Source organism: Sus scrofa, chromosome 8 (assembly GCF_054392235.1).
Source record: "Sus scrofa isolate SSC_HxYL_T2T_F1_AM1 chromosome 8, Sscrofa_HxYL_maternal_Yorkshire_Landrace_v2.0, whole genome shotgun sequence".
NCBI lineage: Eukaryota > Metazoa > Chordata > Mammalia > Artiodactyla > Suidae > Sus > Sus scrofa.
The window spans coordinates 70,341,879-70,363,419 of NC_139390.1; positions in this window are offsets into that span (position 1 = coordinate 70,341,879).

Consider the following 21,541-nt stretch of genomic DNA (forward strand, 5'->3'; position numbering starts at 1 on the left):
TACACCAGAATAACAATTTGGACTCAATCCAGTGTTGATCAAGATCAGGAAGGGGGTATTCTCTTTAATGAAGAGAGACAAAAAATATAACACTTAATGACAACTCTAGAAGTTCATATGCTCTAAGTATAATGAATGTTACTCATAATTCTGTGATTATTCTAGTTATCAACTATAAATAACAAATGATAAATAACAAATGAGAATTCAGTCTATCAAATAATATTAGTAAAATGTCAAATCAAAATTATTTAGACACCTTTGTGTCTGTGTAACTTTTGATTTGTTTTAAACAGCCTGGCAAATGACTGTATTTTAAAACTCATTATCATATTTCATACATAGGGTATGGAACATCATAGCTTTCAAGAAAAAAAGCTTAAAGCCACTAAATTCCAATGTTCTCTTTTCATCATGAAATATATTTTAATATGTATTAATGGTACTTATATACACTTAAAAATGTACATCTTATTTTTTGCCATATTAACTTTTAAGAAATCAATAACTGATTATATTTGGTAGTACATTTTTTCTATTTGTCTTTTCTGATTAATACTTGATAAAGGACTGTCAAGAAAAAGTAAAAAGGCTGGAGATATATAGAGACATGTACATCTATATATCTATGTCTTTATGTATGTATATCTCCAGGCTTTCTGTTAATATATGTATGTATTTCTACTGTTTATATATTTATACACACATATACATGCTTGCAGTTAACTCATGAATATTATGTTACTTTAAAAAATGATTATAATGCAGATGACTATGTTAAGCTAATTCACTTTTAAGTTTATTTTACCTTTTTTTTCCCTTTTTTTTAACAGCTTGAATTGTGTGAATTTTATTTTCACATTCTAATTTTACCTTTTCTTAAATGGAGCATTAGTTTGGTTCTTATAGGACACTAACAAAAGGAATACCCTATTTTTGCCCATAATTTTTTTCTCTGTCTTTAAAACCTTATCTAGCAGCATATAATTTATGTCATTTAAAGCTCATTCTTTCTTCTCAGTATTATGATGATACCATCAACAAACATTCATCAAGTGCCTACGTATATATAAACTCTAGTTACCAGACATGTATTTAATTTAAGAAGGCAGTTGATGTCCTTTCCCAGCGAACAGAATCAAATTAAAATATCTACTGACAAAATAGACCAAATTGGGAGATAGCTGATATAATACATATCCCCATAAACACATAAGTGCAAACATACACACACATACACACCTACACTAGACACAGTTTACATGATGACACAAATCCTAGACTTTTAAACCAAATTTATATGCTAAGTATCTGGAAAAGCAGGTTAAATAAGCAGTGACTTATTATAGATTCTCCACTTTAAATAGCTACAATACAGCCATCTGGGCATATCCACAGATGCACAGCTTGGCATCAAGCACAGCAGTTTATAGAAGGTCATATGCTAAGTTTGGACATCCTGGCATTCCCTTTGCACTACATTTTCAAAGCTAGATTATGAAGAAAAGAGTTGTGAATTTAATGTGCCTGTATAGTTAGCAATATTTTTTCCTTTTACATATTTGAAATCAATTGTGTTTGGGGTATGCACTTATGTGCTTTTAACCCCATGCTTAACACATCATCATGGAAGTCATTTCAGGGTAATTGCCTCCTAAGACATAGTTCTATAAGTCGAGCTTGTTCCTAAACTATGTAATTCAAACTTGTGCCTTGACTAATTTCAGTTCATGATTAGATTTAATTACTCTTATTTTTGAAAATCTATTATTTCCTCAGTGAGTTTATAGCTACGAAGAGAAACAATAGTTTTATTTTATTTATTTATTTTTATTGTGTAGTGGTGCTCAACTGAAGGTGATTTTTCTCCTGAGAAGGCATTTGGCAATGTCTGGATACATCTTGAGTGTCACACAGAGGGAGGGGTGGTACAGGCATCTAGCATATAAAGGCAATGGGTGCTGAACTCCCCGCAGTACACAGGACAGTCTCTTGATATCCAATTGAAAATGTCAAAAATTCTGAGGTTGGAAATTTTGTTTTAGTGTAATATCTGTTGATGACATGTTATTGTCATATCACTACTTTATAAATACACAAACAACCAGTTTAGTGTTATATGTAAGAAGACGGAGCTTTCCTGACTAGGCCTAAAAGTAGATTGTAAATGACAAAATAGAGTCAGTGAACTTGGAGTCTGATTACTAGACATTATTCAGTCTAAAGTGGTGAGACAAAAAGATATTATTTGATAATAACACATCAGTGGCATGTGAGACAATATAAGGCCTTACAAACATGTCATTGGAATCCCATATGGAAAGAGTAGAACAGAAAAAAATAAAGACTATAATGGCCAAACATTTTCCAAATTTGGTGGTTAACATCACCCTAAAAACCTAAGAAGTTCAGTGAATCTTAAGAAGGTTAAAAACAAAGGAAAGACATCTTAGGATCAGCATCATCAAATCTTTAAAGTAAAAGATAAAGAGAAAAATCTTGAAGGCAGGGAAAAAGGATGAATCATATACACAGAAAGAAATTATGGGAGTTCCCGTTGTGGCGCAGTGGAAATGAATCCAACTAGGAACCACGAGGTTGTGGGTTCTATCCCTGGCCTCGCTCAGTGGGCTAAGGATCCAGCATTGCCATGAGCTGTGGTGTAGGTCTCAGATGTGGCATAGCCTGGCAGCTATAGCTCTGATTAGACCCCTATCCTGGGAACCTCCATATGCCACGAGTGTGGCCCTCAAAAAGACAAAAAAAGAATAAAAAGAAAAAAAAGAAAGAAAAGAAATTATAGAGGCCAGAAGAAAAAAGAAAATTACATCTTTAAAATGATGGAAAGACAAAATTTTCTATTAACCCATTTTTCAATAACTAGATCAAATATCCTTCAAAAGTATAGGGGAATTTGAAACATTTTCAGCTACATGAAAGCTAAGAGAATTTTTTGCTAGCAAACTTCTCTACTAGAAATAAATAAGTATCTTAATCAGATTGAAGATAAATTGTATCAAAATACTTGAGAAAAATTGGGTCAAAAAAGGAATTAAGAGCACCAAAAATGGCAAATGAGTGGTAAATATAAAGGACTACTTTTTCTGTTAGGTAATATAAAAACAAATTGCTGTTTAAAACAGAAAGTAATGCCATTGAAAATAGGGTTTATCTTGTTTGTAGAACTAAAATACAGGACTGTGAAAGCCAAGGCATGGGGGGATGATGAATGCAGTCATACTGTTGTAAGGTTCAGGTATTTTAAAATTGCATATGCAGTGATATAAATTTCATTGGGATAAATTAAAGATGCATTCCACAATCCCTAGATCAACCACTAAAATGTAATAGCAACACATTTGTCTAAGAAATTCAATATAGAGGAAAAAGTCCATTTAAAACAAATAATCCAAAAGAAAGCAAGAGAAAAGAAACACAAGAACAGAAAAGAGATTGGGGAATAAAAACACAAACAGCAAGTGGTTAGACTTAAATATATCAATAGCTATACTAGGTGTAATCAACATTTCAATTAAAAGGCATAGATTATCACACAAAATTTTTAAAGAAACCCACCCATGGGTTTTCTGAAAGATTCACTTTAAATACAAAGTAACATGTTAAAGGTAAAAGTGTGGAAAAGATATGTCATGCCAATAATAACCATTAAACAGTGTGGCAATATTGATATGAGAGAAATTAGACTTCAAGGTAAAGTGCATCATCAGAGATAAAAGAGGATTTTATATTTATAAAGGGCTTGATTCAACAGTAAGACATAGATTCCCAAATATGTATATACCAAATAACAGAACTTCAAAATAAATAAAGAAAAATAAACAGCAGTAAAGAGAAATAGACAAAGAATTTTAAGTTTTTATTTTGTCTACATATAGTCATGAAGATATTGTACCAAGTAATAGGTAGAAATGATAACAGGCTCATAATTATACCTCATTTTTATTATTGGACAAATGTAAGCAGAAAAACACAAGATTAATAGGCAATAATCTTGAAACTGACATATTTCTACTTTTAGAGTTTTAAATCAGTGAGTGCATGTACTTTAAACAGGAAATTAGTCCAACCAATATTATTTGGATCATGTTAAGCACACAAGCCATATCAAATGAATTGTCATTCTCTGAGTTCACAGTGAATGACAGAGGTTAAAAAAGTGGCAAGCAGTTAACCTGAAGCCAGCTTGGAATTAATCAGTTTATTAGGTAAATCAAAAATCCTTAGGATAATACCTGGAGGTAATATTTAACTGAATTAGAGTGGAAACAAAGACTTAAAGCAAAAAGAAAAAAAAAAAAAACAAAAAAAAAACAAAAACAAATGTGACTTGCTTAGTTTTTAATCTTAATAGCACTTCTTTGTTTTAAACACCAATTGATGACACAATAATATTACATTCCCAATCTATAATTTTTACAAGACTGGCACAATGTGTATCCCAGTGACTTCCAAACAAATTTGAACTATGCCCCACAGTAAGTAATACATTTTACATTGATCTGCAAAACACACTTAGAAACACATACACACTCATGTAAAAACCAGAAATTAAAAAATATTTCATAAAGTAACATGCCCTCTTTTGATACACAATGGCACTCTGCTTTCTTCTGCTCTCTTCTGTTCCATTCAGTTATATTCTGTTCTATTCAGTTCTATTTATTAATGCTGGGTTTAACCCATTAAATTGATTTTATGATCCACAAATGAGTCATGAACTACAATTTAAAAATTAACATTTAGACCATAATGTGCACATTTGGTTAGATTAAGCCACTAAAATATATTTAAAAGGTGGTCTACAATAATTGTGTTAAATTAATCTATTTAGGCAATCATATTGTAAATAGAAATAATTAACTAGATCCTATTTTGTTGTATTAAGAATCAGGTTATCTGTGAGGTATAGGTATAATTTGCCTTGCACTAGTCAGTATCTGTGACCTCTTTTCCTCTTCAGTTAAATGGGTTATATTTCTAAAGAGGGTTTCTTCAATGAGTTTTGAGAAGTCAATATGTAATGAGATGTATAATAGGAAAGAGAAATATTGATGAAAAAGGATTATAGAAATATTGATGAAAAAGGATTAGAGTACAATAGGATCAAGAGAAGAAAATTACACAGAAGAATACAAGGTAAAAAAGAGAAAATAAGATAAATATAAATCCAGAAGGAATAAAAGATAACTATGAGGTTACCACTATGAAATGAAAGATGTCAATATCAAAAGTTTTTCAGGAGCAATATTTACTAAAATTGATAGCATAACTGCACTGAGCACTTCTTACTTGTCAGGGGCTTTCCCAGGTGCTAAACAATACAGCCCCAGAAGGCGGGTGCACCTGTTCTCCCATTTCATATAAGAGCAAGCCAAGGTAAGGCTGTCAAGATCACACAGCTTGTATTAGAGCCACCATAGGGGCACAGTTGTCTAGCTCGAAAGCCCACAATCTTACCTACTACCTCACATTCCACAGTTATTGTAGTGTGAGCTAGACAAAATTAGGCTTATTCTGTGAATAAGGAGCTTTTTCGGAGTCAAACCAACCAGGGAATGATAGAGCCATGCTTCACACCCACATGACTCTAAATGTGAAGCTTGTTTTCTTAAGCACTGCACACTAGGAATTTACTATGAACATTACTTTGCCACACACACTCGCCCACATGCTTTATCTGCTGTACCAAATACCCTTTTATTCTCAGCAAGACCTTATGGAAAGCTGTTTTTATCATGTCTGTGTTGGGTGGGTATGAATATGTTCAGATACAGATGGTTTAATAGCTTACGTAAGGTCATGAAGGTAGTAAATGGGAGAGCCTGGACTCAAATCCAGGCCATCTGACTCTAGTGCCTTTAATCTTAGCAGGTATGTTGTAAAGCTTATCATCAGAAATGTTCTACAGGATATCATATATTTGCAGTCCATCATTTAAAAGCATAGGTGTCACATATTTTATGAAAACATTTTCTGAGAATTAAGTATCACAGTTGAGGAAAAAGGGACCATGCTTGCTGGAGGATCATTATGCTTATTGTATAAACAGTGAGATACAGAACTGTGAGATATTATCAGTGTTAGTAAGAGTTGTAAGTCCATAGGTCTACTGTTTTGAAATGACTAGAAGTACAATGCAGGCATAATTAATGAAAGTAGGTCTTCACACAAGTGAACAAGAAGAGACATGACTAAGAAACACTTGAAGTTTCTCATTTCATACCAATGACCAAAATAAACTCCTGATATATTAACTAATTAACAAATAAAATATATAAAACATAAAATAATAATATATGGGTGATTTATATTAGGAGTAAGTTATTTGGAAGGCACTGAAAAAATTTCAAAAAATCAATTAAAAATATGTAAGTTAAAAAAGAACATCTTAATATAGTCAGATGCAATTTCTACTCTAGAAATAGAGTATTTGCAAAGATATGACCAAGCAAATGTTGTCAAGCTTAATCAACAAAATACTCATAAAAATCAATTTGAAATACTCTCAAATTCCATTAGTAAACTAGACACCAAAAGGAAAAGGAGAGAAGGTGGTACTTTGTGAACAGACAAAATAACCCTTTTTTGTTTTTTTTTAAGGGGCCACACTCGGGGCATATGAAAGTTTCCAGGCTAGGCATCAAGCTAGCCTATACCACAGCCACAGCAGCACCAGATCTGAGCTCACCAGCAATGCTGGATCCTTAACCCACTGAGCAAGGCCAGGGATCAAACTCAGGTCCTCATGGATACTAGTTGGGTTCATTACCACTGAGCCACAATGGGAACTCCACAGGCACAATGATCTTTGTTATGCATGAGTATAGGTCATAAAAGAATGAGGTGCTTTACATGGCTTCAAAGTGATTAAGAGTTTGGGCTTTAAAATTTGACAGATGTGCGTTTGAATCCAGTTTCATTCAACCTCATAGCAGCTATGTGGCTCTGGTTTAGTTAGCTTTAAATTCCTTTAGAAATGTGACTGCTTTAAACTTTGGTCTATTTATTGAATTGTATATTGTTTCTGCTTTCAACTTTGATCCATTTATTGAATTGTATATTGTTTCTATCTCTGAGGTAATTTTTTTTTATAATTTCTGCATGTTTTTCTCAGATTACTTCTTATTCTGTGGATCTGCCTCATATGTATTTCTTATAAGTACCTTACATTCCCTCCTGTCTTCATTCTCTTCTCCTGCCATCTCTTCTTTTTTATCGACCTATCCCTGTATCTTAAAGATTGTTTAATGGAGGAACCATAGAAAATTAGCATTATTAATGCACATAAAAGAAACAATATAGAACATGTTGGAGGGGGAGTCAAAATTTGGGAGTTTGCAGAGTTCCAAAGAAGATAGTGTTACCATATAAAATACCAATATTTAAAATTTTTTTTTGCCTATTTAGGGCCACAGCCATGGCATATGGAGATTCCCAGGCTAGGGGTCAAATCAGAGCTGTAGCTGCTGGCCTACACCACAGCCACAGCAATGCAGGATCTGAGCTGCGTCTGTGACCTACACCACAGCTCTTGGCAATGCCAGATCCTTAACCCACTGAGCAAGGCCAGGGATCAAACCTGCAACCTCATGCTTACTAGTCAGATTCCTTTCCCCTGTGCCACAATGGGAACTCCTAGGAATATTCTTATATTAAAAAGTGGCTTTAGTAAATATGACAATCATAAAAGGAATGGGAGTTCTCATCATGGCTCGGTGCTTAGAACCTGGCTAGTATCCATGAGTACACTGGTTTGATCCCTGGTTTTGCTCCATGGGTTAAGAATCTGGCATTGTTGCCAGTGAGCTGTGGTGTAGGTTGCAGCTGCAGCTCGGATCCCGCATTGCTGTGGAGGTGGTGTAGGCCCAGTAGCTATAGCTCTGATTTGACCCCTAGCCTGGGAACCTCCATATGCCATGGGTGTATCCCTAAAAAGACAATAAAATTCAATAAAATAAAGAAATGGAAGGTGCCAAATATAACAATCCTAACATTGGAAAATTCAATTTAAAGGTGACCCATTTCTGAAATTGACTAAAATGACAAATCGAGACACTTGAGAAATGAAACTGAAAAAATGTTAAAATACATCAAGCTACTAAAAAGAATGTGGTATAAAGCATGGAACTGGATTTAGAACTCTTATGTCAGAGGCTGTGGAAGATTCATATACAAGGCAGGCAATTTTGTTTGGTACAAATATGATGGCTGACCCTATGATACATCAGATATGACTTGGAAGATTTATTGTGAGGATGAGTCACCAAGGGAAAAAAAATGTTAGATTTATGAGTATGTATAATCCAAGGAGATAGAATTCTAGAAAAAATTTTGTTTATGAATGGAACTAGAAGCTCCATATGATATATCAAGTCAAAAGTATGTCAAATGTATTAGTTGAAATGGATGTTAGTATCCTAAAATTCTGTTAGAAGGACAATATCAACCACGTAGAAGAGCAGTTTTATCAACTTTTATTAGAACCAATGGGTGTATCAACCGTTTTTATAGGCGTAAGAATATTTTTTCCTAGAAAATTTTATGTACAAAATCAATATGTAAAGTAGGCAATGAAACTGCAGTGGTGGAAACTGTCGAGGAGCTCATTGTCTCGCTAAAAACCAGATGAACAATTAAGCGGTTTTAAACACTGAAGTAGTTATGACTTTCCTTTTTATGTAATAAACTCACACACACACACATTCAAAATTGTGACATAATTTGAAGTCTGAAAGCATCAATTTTAATTGATTCTTATTTTCAAATGTCATTAAAAATTGTTTCCACCTTTTAGAGTACTTGCTTTACTGGTGGTTTATTACACAAAAAAATCATACAAATCCTATATAACTCAGCAATGAGGAAGACTTTGACATCTCTCCTCTTCCTCCAGAGGGAGTTCCCTGGTGGTCTAGCAGCTAACGATTTGGCTTTGTCACTGCTGTGGCTATGGTTCAATCTCTGGCCCAGGAACTTCCACATGCTGTGGTGTGCGGAAAGCAGGGGACAGAATAAGAGACTAGATCAAGAATGTATTTGAAGCAAAGGCACATAATTTCAGCAAAAGAATGACAGGAACTATGAGCAAGAAGGAGCAAAGACTGCGAAGTGTGGAGTAAAGATACCAGCTTTCCCGATTGTTGAATTTGTGTTTTAAAAACTAGAAATGTTACTTGGAAATTATCTGATTGTGATAAGATGGAGTTATCACAGGGTAGATGAGAAAAAGGAATAGTAGCCACACTTTTTAAACTTCTAAAAAATTAATTTTATTTTTATTATTATTAAAGTATAGTTGATTTACGATGTTTCATCAAGTTCTGTTGTACAATAGAGTAACCCAATCACGCATATTTCCCTGTGTTGTATGGTAGAAAGCCCCATTTTTATTTCAAAGTGGCAAAGTATCATTTAAAATAGAATATAAAGATGTCTCTCACATGAAGTATAAAGCTCTTGGATTCAAAGAGCATAAGTAGGTATTTCCAATTGCAAACTCATTTAATGGAGTTCAAGGGCAGAGTAGAAACTGAAGAAACAGCAGGCGATAGAAATACTTCATCTTCACCTACACTGCATAAGCCTTTCTAGATATTCTGGTCACAGGCTTTAATCTGTTATACTCTCTTCCTGGGCTTTCCCACCTGCTCCCAGGACTTCAGATATTACCACTATGTTTTAAGTAAATCAGATCTTTCAGCGTTTCATAGGACTTATACAGGGTGAAGTTGGTGAATGAGAAAAGGAGGAAGGGATGGAGAAGGATGAATGTGATGAGACCAAAGCAACAGATATTGCATTTGCATTGCGACTCACACCTTGTTCTGAAACTTCTGTGTTCTCACCTTTGCTCTTAATCTGGGGGTAGGTATGCTGTGAAATAGAAGCACCGTTTCAGTTTATGTCTTGGAGTTCTAAACTCAGAGATGAGGTTGTACCATTCGCTCTGGATGAGAGCAACTTTGGCAGAGAGAGGTCTAGGGGTTTATCTGTCATTCAAGGCCCTTAAATTTTCAGGTAGCAGTATCATGACTCCATGCTGAGTTGAGAGGTAGCAGATCTCCTGTGAAGTCTGCAGTCATAGAGCAGAAAAGGTATTCCTCTCTCCAGCCAGCAGACACTGAACGGGACTGCTCGCCTGTTTTTGTTGGGAGGTGTAATAGAAACCTGGGGTCTGGTAGCTTCCTAGAGTCTAATGGCATTACATTCAGCCTGAGCGTGCTAAGGGTTCTGTCCAATCCCAGAGAGAGAGAGAGTAATTCATTAGCTTTACCACGTTTAGATTCCAGCTCTAAAGTTGAGCCAGGAACCAGTGACCAGAGTCCTCTGAAGACAATGCTAAGGCCTATAGATGACATCTCACTACAGCTGCCCCAACTTTGCCCTGTTTTCTGCCCATCTTTCCTACCTATGCAATTGAATGAAAAAGACATACTCCTTATCTAAGAAATGCATTTTGTTTTCATTGATATGAGATTGGCCATCACTTAGGTGGCTCTTTACCATTGTTACATAGGATTAGTTTTATTATTGTTAACTAAATAAACTTAACTTTTTCCACATGAAACCATAAGTGACTTCTCATGAGGAAGTAATGAATAAGGAAGCAATGTTTTCTAAGCACATAAGAGTTAATGGTATGCCAACTTCATACTAACACTTCTATTCATTTTACTGTATTTACTAAACCCAGTGCATGTCATACACATTCTTTGGCATATATTTATCCAGAAATTCAGTATATGGAGGAAATTAAAGGAGGCAATATTGTTGAAAGGAGGACTCAGCTCTGAAATCATTCTTTTTACTTAGAGGGAATGCTTATTTAGTGTGGCTTTGATGGAATTGAATACAATTTATTCAGTGCTTTTCCCAGTGTCTTAAGGGGTGCCTGTCTGAAACTGTTTATTATGCTCTTAGAGCAGATAGATGAAGAAATTATGACTGGCAGTTATATGTGAAATTTTATTTATCCAGGCAATGTTCAAGTTCAATCTCTGTAAGTTTAAATGTGTGGGTGTGCATTGCAAACTCTCTAAAGTTCAGATTCAAATAATAGTTACTGATTGCCACTTACGGACCAGAGTGAGGTCTAAGCTCATTACTAACATTTTATCACTGAACCCCCCTGAAAAATCTGTGAGGTCAGTATTCTTGTACCCAGTTTATAGATGAGACAACTGATATTAAAAGCGGTTAATTAACATCCCAATAATAAATAGCTCTAAAGATGATCAAAAATTTATTTTATTGGTCCTACAATTTAAATTCTGCTTTTTCTCTTTGTGTTTGTTTTTCTTCTTCTTTTCTTAGGCCCCAGTAGAAAACCAGCCTAAGTATCCCAGATTCTGATATTCAACCATTTATCTCTGCTTCACAAACCCCTGCAAATTAAACAGATTGGAACTCTGTAAATAATGTTTCAAAATAAAAGCCAAAAAAAACCCAGTTTAGCTTCATGGCAGATGTTCTAGTTCTAGGCTGAATTAGTCATCAAATCTTTCTTTCTTTGTATGTTTTTATTGTTGTTGACTTTGGAGAATGACACAAAATTAATGAATTGCCTTTCAAATCCCTCTTGAAAATGTGCTTATAGGGAAAAATTGTAGGCCCAGGTGTGGTAGCAGAGTTAATTAGAATGTGCACATTAGATGCATCTCAGAAGGCTACATATCTAATGCAAATTTTTGAGTGCTTAATGTCCACTCGGATGTGTGTAGTGATTGCAGCATTACAGAGGGCAAAGCTAGAATGCTGTGAGATTATGAGCTTGGACAGAGCTTTCTTGTGTACTCAAGGAGAAATCTGAATGAGCCGAGATGGCAAAATCTTTTACTGATTCCTTTGGAATTGAATCTTATTGCATTAGCCAGTAGGATGCACATCTTGCATAATAATAATTACATTGCTATAACAGGCAATTCATTTCAGCTTGATTGAGTGCATAATATTCAGTATGTGTTTATGTGTGTACTGGTCCCTTTTAAACTGTCCATTGTCAAATTAAATGTAGTGTCATGTGACAAACATATCTAATACTTTTGTTTACCCTCTGGTGATTATTATTAAAAATTCCTTTAATTTATGTTAGGCTTTTTTTCAGTTAGTAAATCATACTTTTGGGGGACAAAAATTTGTAACAAATTGAGAGACAGATGTAAGAGTCTCTCAGACAGATGGAAACCAAAATAGCATTATTCTTACCGAGCAAGCCAGTTGGAAAATGGTGCTTTAGATTTGTGACAAAAAAGGACTCACCACTGATGACAGAATTAAGTTTGAACTATGTAGTCACAACCAGTTTGGGACAAGCTCAGACCTCCTCTGTCAGGAAGAGACCTCTTAGCACACAGCAAAGAAAGTGCAGAGTGAGTGCATTTTACAGGTAAGAGTTCCCAAAAAGAGAATCAAAGTAGCCTGATCCCTCTTTTGTTCTTCTCTCAAATTCACCGATGAAGTAAACTTGTTATCATTTGAAAATATCAAGTGCTTTATCCCACAATAGAATAGTGCCTTGCTTGTTAAAACATAACAAAAACAAGAACAAAAAAGCCACCACTTTTTTTTTTAATTTCAAAATTGAACATTAAAAAAAAAAAAAAAAAAAAGAGTTAGGAGTTCCCATCATGGCTCAGCAGAAACAAATCTGACTAGCATCCCTGGCCTTGCTCAGTAGGTTAAGGATCTGGCGGTGCTGTGGCTGTGGTGTAGGCCAGAAGCTATAGCTCTGATTCCACCACTAGCCTAGGAATCTCTACATGCCGCAGGTATGATCCTAAAAATACAAAAGATTAAGAACAAAAAAAAGTTAGACAAGAGATATAACATCTCTGAGAGTTTTTCTCTCTGTTTTAAAGAATGAATGTAAAACTGCCTATCTGCACAGTGCAGGCTGAAGTAGTCTAAGGATTTAATGTTGGCTATAAGAAACCACCACAGTTCTCACTAGAGAAGGCCCAAGAGACCAATAGATTGTTATTGAAAACTACCTTCATAGTCCTGTACCTTTAAGCTGAGGTGACTCAGGCTATGGCAAAACCATCTCATAGTTATATTTTGTCCCAATTTATTAGTTTCTTATTGTCGCTGTAGGAAATTAGCACAAACTTATTGGCTAATAAGTTACCTTATAAATCTGAATGTTAAAGTACAGAATGAATTTTGCTGAGCTAAAATCAAAGTTCAGGCAGAGTTAAGTCCCATCTGGGAGGCTGCAGGGGAGAATCCATTCCCCTTTTTCTAGCATCAACCTTCATTCCTTGGCTCGTGCCCCCTTCTTGCATCTTCAAAGCCAGCAGTTTAGCATCTTCCACTGTCTTTCTCTAAGGACAGTAGAGTGAAACTCTTCATAAATGTCTTTTGTAAGAGTTTCTGATAAGGACTTTATGATTACTTTGGACGCACCTCACAGTGCAACATAGTATCTCTTAAGGTCCTTAAAATATCTTGTGGTTTTTTTCCGCTTGTGGGAAAACGCTAGAAATTTTTAGGCTTCTATGGGATGTATTATGAATTGGCTACTAGAGAATGTTGAACAACTCATTTTTTGTTGTTCCAAAGGATATTTATGGAATTTTAGAGTGTTTTGTCAAGAAGTTTTCCAAATCTCAAGAAAAAAAAAAGAAAAATTATGTTGAAAACAAGCAGTTGTTGAGGTTAGCAGTTCAGAGCGAAGCATAAAATTCTGTCTCAATTTTTTTTCTTCAGGTTGCTGAATTGTTTCCCACAACTTGTGTTGACATTCAAAATAGAACACTGTTAGTAAGAAACAGAGTACAATGTTAGAAATAATCTTACAACATTTCTATAAAATAGTCTGAGGAAATGCATTAACTCTGCCGAAATTCAAAATGTTTAATTACAAGATTGCTCAAATAATAGTGGATAGTTTAATTTTAAAAAGATAGAAATATAATTTCCGTAAAGTTTAAAGTATTTCATATAATTTCAATGGAAACATAATGATATAAATTTTGGCCTGTTTATTTTATAAAATTTTATTTTTAATTTTTTAAATTGAAGTAAATATTATTTTACTGAAAGTCACCACAATATATATGTGTATAGTTGCAGAGAGCTGAATGGGATGGGCCTACCATTGTAGCCAGCACTACCAGCTCTGTGGAAACCTCCTGCCCCCAAATCCACTACAGGTCACTATCTTCAGTAGCCCTGCCCCCAAATAACCACTATGGTGATTTCTAACACCTTCAATTACTCAAATTTGTTTTGAAATTTTCGTATGAAGAAACATACAATATATATTCTTTGTCTGACATTCACAGCATGCTGTTTGTGAGATCCATCTGTGTGTGTGTGTTTTCCATATTTCAGTAATTTGTTGATTTCATTGCTGTACAGCATTTTACTGTATGCTTATACAATGAAGTATATCAGTTCTACTGTAATTGGACATTTCTGCCGTTTGTTGTTGTTAGAGGTAATTAAAAATATTACTTCCCTGAACGTTCTTGTATGTAATTGTTTGCCTTATACACATCGCTAAATCAAAAAGAACCAAGTCAGAGAACTTACACAACCAGATTTTAAGAATTACTCCAAAGCTATTCTATTTAAGGTAATGTAAAAGATAGGAAGTAGGGAAGAGCAAATCTGATTCCATATTTGGTCTGTTTCTTTTATTTTAACCCTTGTGTTTTGTTGCTTTGTGCTTAGTCCTACTGGCTCTGCAGCTTTTGAAAAGAATGTTGCCTATGCCTGAAATAAACAGTTTGCCTATTCTAAGGCCTCTGACCTTTAAGAGTCCATTCACATAAAGATGAAAACTTGCAGAAACATGTGTTTTGTTGGAGGTTGACAGGAACATCTTGATCTGACCTATGTGGATAGCTGCAAAAACAAAAGATTCCAACACCAGGAAGTTTGCAACAGCTAACCATAGCCTCCCTCACCTTGCCTTTAAAAGTGCCTTGCTGGAAATCTTCCAGGGGTTTTGGTTTTTTGGGGAAGAACCACTCATCTCCTAACATGGGTCTGCAATTAACCTTTCTCTGCTACAAACATTGACCAGGCAGAGGAAGTTGTGATAGCTAATGGATATGCACATTATATGTAGCAAAAGACTCTTATATAGTGTACAAGTGTTGTCTTTTTTCCACATCCTCTCCAACATTTGTTATTTGCAGACTTACTGGTAATAGACATTCTGACAAGTGTGAGATATCTCATTGTTTTGATTTTCATTCTCTGGTATTTAGTGAAGTTCAGTCTCTTGTCATCTGCCTATTAGACTTCTCAATTTCTTTTGAAAAGTGTCTATTCACGTCTTCTGCCCCTTTGTTGGTTGGGTTGTATGTTTGCATTTTATATTGAGTTATAGGAGCAGTTGACATATTTTGGATATTAACCCCATGTTAGTTGTATCATTTGCAAATTTTTCTCCCATTCTGCAGGTTATATTTTCATTTTGTTGATACTTTCTGTTTCTGGGCAAAGCTTGTAAGCTTAACTATGTCCCATTTGTTTATTTTTGTTTTCATTTCTTGCACCATATGAGATCCAAAATATTATTGATAAGACTTATGTCAAAGAGTGTTCTGCCAATGTTATTTTCTAGGAGTTTTATGGTTTCAGGTCTTATATTTATGTTTTTAATCCATTTTGAGTTAAATTTTTTATATAGTGTGATGACATGCTCTAAACTCATTTTTTTTTAACATGCAGCTATTAAGTTTTCCCAGAATCAATTATTAAAGAGATTATTAACTATATTTTCTCCATTGTATATTCTTACCTCATTTATCATAGATTAATTGACTGTAGGTGCATAGGCTTATTTCTGAGCTCTCCATTCTGTACCATTGATCTCTATGTCTGTTTTTGTGCCAGTTCCATGCTGTTTTGATTACTGTAGCTTTGTAGTATAGTCTGAAATCAGAGAGAAAGATGACTTCAGCCTTGTTCTTCTTTTCTCAAGATTGCTTTGGCAATTTGTGATCTTTTGTATTTCCATATGAATTTTAGGAGTTATTTTTCTCCTGTGATGTTTCATGGGTACTTTGATGGGTCTGCCTTAAATATGCAGATTTCTTTGGGTAGTATGGACATTTTAACAATAATAATTCCTCTAATCCAAGAACATGGGAAATCTTTTGATTTCTTTGTATTCAATTTCTTTCACCACTGTTTTATAGTTTTCAGATTATAGGCATTTCACCTCCTTGGTTAAGTTTATTTGTAGGTTTTTATTCCTTTGATCCAATCTTAAATATGATTTTAAAAATGTTTTCTCATTTTGATAGTTCATTATTATTGTGTAGAAAACAGCATATTTATGCTTATTAATATTTTATCTTGCAACTTTGCTGGATTTGTTTATTCTAACATTTTTTGGATGAGAATTTAAGGTTTTCTATATAAGGTATTATTATGTTACCTGCAAATGGTGACAGTTTTACTTTCTTTCATTCCAACTTGGATGCCTTTTATTTCTTTAACTTGGCTTATTGTTGTGGCTAGGACTTCCAAACCTATGTTAAATAGGAATGGTGAATGTGGGCATCCTTTTCATGTTCCTAAACTTAGAGGAAAGGCTTTTTACCACTGAGTATGTTGTTAGCTGTGGGTTTGTCATAAATGGCCTTTATTATAATGTTGAGATATGCTCCTTTATAACCACTTTGATGAATGCTTTCATAATAAATGGGTATTGAATTTTGTCAAATGATTTTTCTATATCTGTTGAAATGATCATTGTTTTTTATCTTTCCTTTTGTTAATGTGGCACATCACATTGATTGATTTTTAAATGTTGAATCATCTTTATATCCCTGGAATGAATACAACTTTATCATGGATTATGATCTTTTTTTATTGCTAAATTCACTTTGCTAGCATTTTAAGGATTTTTGCATCTATAGTCAAAGATACTGGCCTGTAATTTTCTTTCTTTTTTTTTATGGCAGTGTCTTTTGTATCTCAACCATATTTATTATTTGTTATGTCTCCTTATTTATTCATTTATTTATTTATTTTTTGGTGAGAGGAGATCCATTCTCTTCTCAGTGTGCCTGTCTAAAAGATTACCGATTTTGGTAATCTTTTCAAATAACCAGCTCTTGGTTTCATTGGCATTTACTCTTCTTTTTTTTTTTTGATATACATTTTATTTCTTTATGATATTTAATATTTCCTCCTTCTGCTAATTCCTTTAGGCAAGTAGGTTAGGTTGCTTGACATTTTTCTTGTTTCTTGGGGTAGCCCTGTATTGCTAGAAACTTGCCTATTATTACTGCTTTTGCTGCATCCAATAGTTTTTGAAGTGTTGTGTTACTATTTTCATGTTTCAAGATATTTTCTGATTTTCTCTTTGAATTCTTCAGTGATCTATTGGTTATTTTAGGAGCATATTGTTTAGTCATCAAATGTTTATTCTTTTCCCATTTTTCCTTCCTGTAAATAGTTTCAAGTTTCACATTACTGTGGTTAGAGAAAAAGATGTTTAAGTGTAATTTTTCTACTCTTGAATTTGTTATTTTGTGGCCTAACATGTTTTTAATCCTGGAGAACATTCCATATGCACGTGAAAAGAATGTATATTCCTCTGGGTTTGAATGTAACATCCTCTAGATCTTGCATTGTTTTAAACTGCTGTTGTTATTGATATTTTGCTTATATGATATTTCAATTAATGTAAGTTGGATACTGAAGTCTCCTACTACTATTGCATAATTGTCCATTTCTCCTTTTATGTCTGTTAATATTTTATTTATGTAGTTAAGTGTTCCTGTACTAGGTGTATATATTTAAACAAGTATAATATCCTCTTCTTTTATTGACCCCTTTATCATTATATAATGACTTTCTTTTTCTTTTTTTATAGACTTTGTTTTAAAGTCTATTTTTGCCTGGTATGAGTCTTGCTACTCTCACTTCCTTGTCATTTCTGGTGCATGAAATATTATTTTGTTTTATGTTTACCTCACTTTCAGTCTATATGTTTACCTCCAAATTGAGCCTCTTATAGACAGCATTTAGAAGTGTCTTATTTTTGATCCAATCAGCCCCCCCATGGCTTTTGATTGGAGTATTTAGTTCATTGACATTTAAAATAATTATCATAAAATTATCACAACATTGTAAATCACCTATACCTCAATAAAACTTAAAAAATTAAAATACTGATAGGCATACTGCCATTTTATTACTTGTTTCTGATTGGTTTTGTAGCTATTCTCTATTCATTTCTTCTTTTGGTTTCTTCCCTTGTGGTTTGTTTGTTTCTTTGTTTATTTATTTGTCTTTGTAGGGCCACACCTGTGGCATATGGAAGTTCCCAGGCAAGGAATCTAAATGGAGCTGTTGCTGGCAGCCTGTGCCAGAGCCACAACAGTGCCAAATCTGAGCTGCGTCTGTGACCTACAAGACAGCTCATGGCAATGCTGGATCCTCAACACACTGAGTGAGGTCAGGGATCGAACCCACAACCTCATGGTTCCTACTCAGATTTGTTTTCGCTGTGCCACGATGGGAACTCCTCTTCCCTTGTGGTTTAATGACTTTGTTTAGTATTATGCCCTTGTTCCTTTCTTTTCACTTTGTTTTTTGTATCATAGATTTTTGATCCATGACTGCCATGGAGTTTATATATGTTGACCTATAACTGTATCTACTTGTTTTAAACTGTGTTTAGATTCAAATACATTCTAAAAGATATAATTTTTATTCCTTTCCCCTACGTTTTGGTTTGATGCCATACTTTACATCTTCATGTTTGTCCCCTGTTTGCTATAGCAAACAACAGGGGAATGGCAATATGCCTATCAGCACTTTAAAACATCATGCTAGTCCCTTGCAGCCTAAAACGTTTCTGCAGATTAATCAGTTTATAGCCTTTTAGGAGTTCTCTTCCATTAGGCTTTTGTTTTCCTTTTACTGCCTTTAGAATTATCTCTAACTTAGGCCAGTTTAATTATGATATATCTTGGTCTGAGTCTGTTCAGATTCATCTTATTTGGGACCCTCTGTGATTCCTGTATTTGGGTATCAATATCCTTAATCAGATCTGGAAATTTTTCAGTCATAATTTCCTCAAATAATTTTTGATTCCTTTCTCTCTCTCTCTTCTCCTTCTGGGACTCTTATAATGTGAACGTTGGTATCTTTTAATGTCATCCCTGAGATACCTTAAATTGTTTACATTTTGTAAAAAATTTGTTTTTCTTTTTGTTGTTCTGATCATGTATGTAGCCTTGGGTGCAAGTCCCCTTTGATCCTCATAGTTGATCATGGTCCACAGCATCTGTTGTTCCTACATTGTTGTGGAATTACTCTGCACAGTATGGGCAGGGCCCACATGGCCTCTTAGCATGTATGGCGGTGGGGTGAGCTGTAGCAGAGTGGCCACCATCAGAGATCTGGGCTGCTTCCAGGGTGCTGCTTGAATAAGTGCCAACAATAGCCACTCCCACCCCACCCCACCCAGGCTCAGCCCTGGGATTGGATTGCCTCTGCATCCAAAGGTCAAGTGTTTTCCCAGTCATGGCCCCTCAACATCTAGTGGTGCTCTGTAATGTGGACCGAGTGGGGCCTGAGTGCTCTCTCAGCTTGGACTGGGGTGCATGTCAAGGCAGTGGTGAGAAACTAGCAGCCACTAGAACAGACCTCTCTCTGCCCTACCTCAGGCACAATCCTGCAAGAGCACTCTATTCCTTACCAGTGGAGTCCAGGCTTCCCAGAGCCCTTCCTTTCAATTTAGCAGTTTTCCAACTTGCCCAGTGGGCTTGACTCCCCTCTATAAAATGCCAAAACTAGGGTGTCCAGTCTTTGGCTCAAACTGCTCACTCCCTAGGGTTGGTGTCTGCCTGTGTAAGCTCCCTTTCTCCCAGGGGCTCAGGTCCTGCCTCAGTTGCTTTTTTTCCTTTCCTACCTAATTATGAGTGCTTCTTTTTTACAACCTTGATTGTACAGAAGTCCTTTGCAGTTTCCAGTAAGAATTATTCCATGTGTAGATGTGTTTTTAATGTTTTGCGGGGGGGGGGGGGGGGGACAGGGAGGTGAGCTCCATGACCTCCTACTCTGTCTCTTGTTTTGAGTCTTAGCATACTGCATTTTATTCCTATGAAGTTCAAGCACTTTTTGAGGTCAGAATAGAGTTACTGATGGTAAGGGCTAGAAACTTGAGAATGTATAGGAAGAAAACAGATAGAGTGCTGAAAACATTTAAATGTTGTTCTAAGTGGTGATTACATAGTGTTACATACATACAGGATTTGTTATATATGTGAGATTAGTGCAGTTAATGGCTTTTATGAATATTATTTATCATTTTAAAGTAACCAGTTTGTCTATGTATAAGATAGGAGAAAAGATCATAATTGGATTGGGATTATACCTTCCAGTGCAGGTACACAGCCTATCCATTCACTGATTTAGGTGCTCTTTACTTTCTCTCAATTTTTTATTGTTTTCTGATTAAAACAATTGCACACTTGAATTTCCCAAGATCTATTTTGGTTTATTATTATAAATGATATTTTAAAAATTTATGAAGCTAATGATAGTTTTAGATTTTTCTTTTTCAGTTTGTATGACTTTATTTTGCCTATTTACATTAGCTGGTAATTTCAGGATGTATCATGAGGAAATGATTAAACTGGGTATTTATTTATGATTTCTGGTCTCTAGAGAAAACCTTTCACCACTAAACCATTAATTATAATTCCTAATGTTCTTTGTAGAACTTTTTTTCTATGTGAAAGATGTTCTCTTCCAATTTAAATTTGCTAATATTCATATATTTATCATGAACATGTGTTAAAATTTATCAAATATTTTTCTTCATATAATGTGTGTAGAATATTATTTTTATCTATTATTAGTTTAACATAACGATTTATTTATATGTTTTAATACAATAGATTTAGCTCTTGTTTTCTTTGTATTTATCTTCCCTGACATTTTTAGGGCTTATTTGTCTTGACTTATATCTCTAAACAGATTTGGAAAATTCTCATGTTATCTATTATTATATTGTTTCTTCCGCATTTTCACTTTTTGTCCTCTGTGGGAATCTTATTACATGTATGTTACTAATTTAAATCTCTCTCTATATGTTTTATTCTGTACTTCTCCATATTTAATATAATTTTTGTGCTCTCTAAATTTTTTTATCTCTCATTTTTCTTTTGTGTGATGTATCTAGGAGGACAAGAGAGACTTGAGTTATTGGCAAGCTGGTTTACAATTTTGTACGAAGTACACACCCTCCTAATGGTATAACTCATGGCTACTTCCAGCTGAGATCTGGGATATATTCTGTACCCACCCCCCAGAAGTTTTGTTTGTTTGTTTTGAAATATCTAGTGATATTTTTTTTCACTTCAGCACCATGAGACTGTAGAAAACTCAGCTCTATCTATTAGTGGGTCTTGATCTAACTTCTTATCCAACTGTTCTGTGCACCTCAAGGATTTGGCATGCTTCGAGTGAAAACTGGCAGAGTTTCAGTATCACTTTGTTGGGCTTTTCTTTTTACAAGGTAAATGCTCATCCCAGGCAA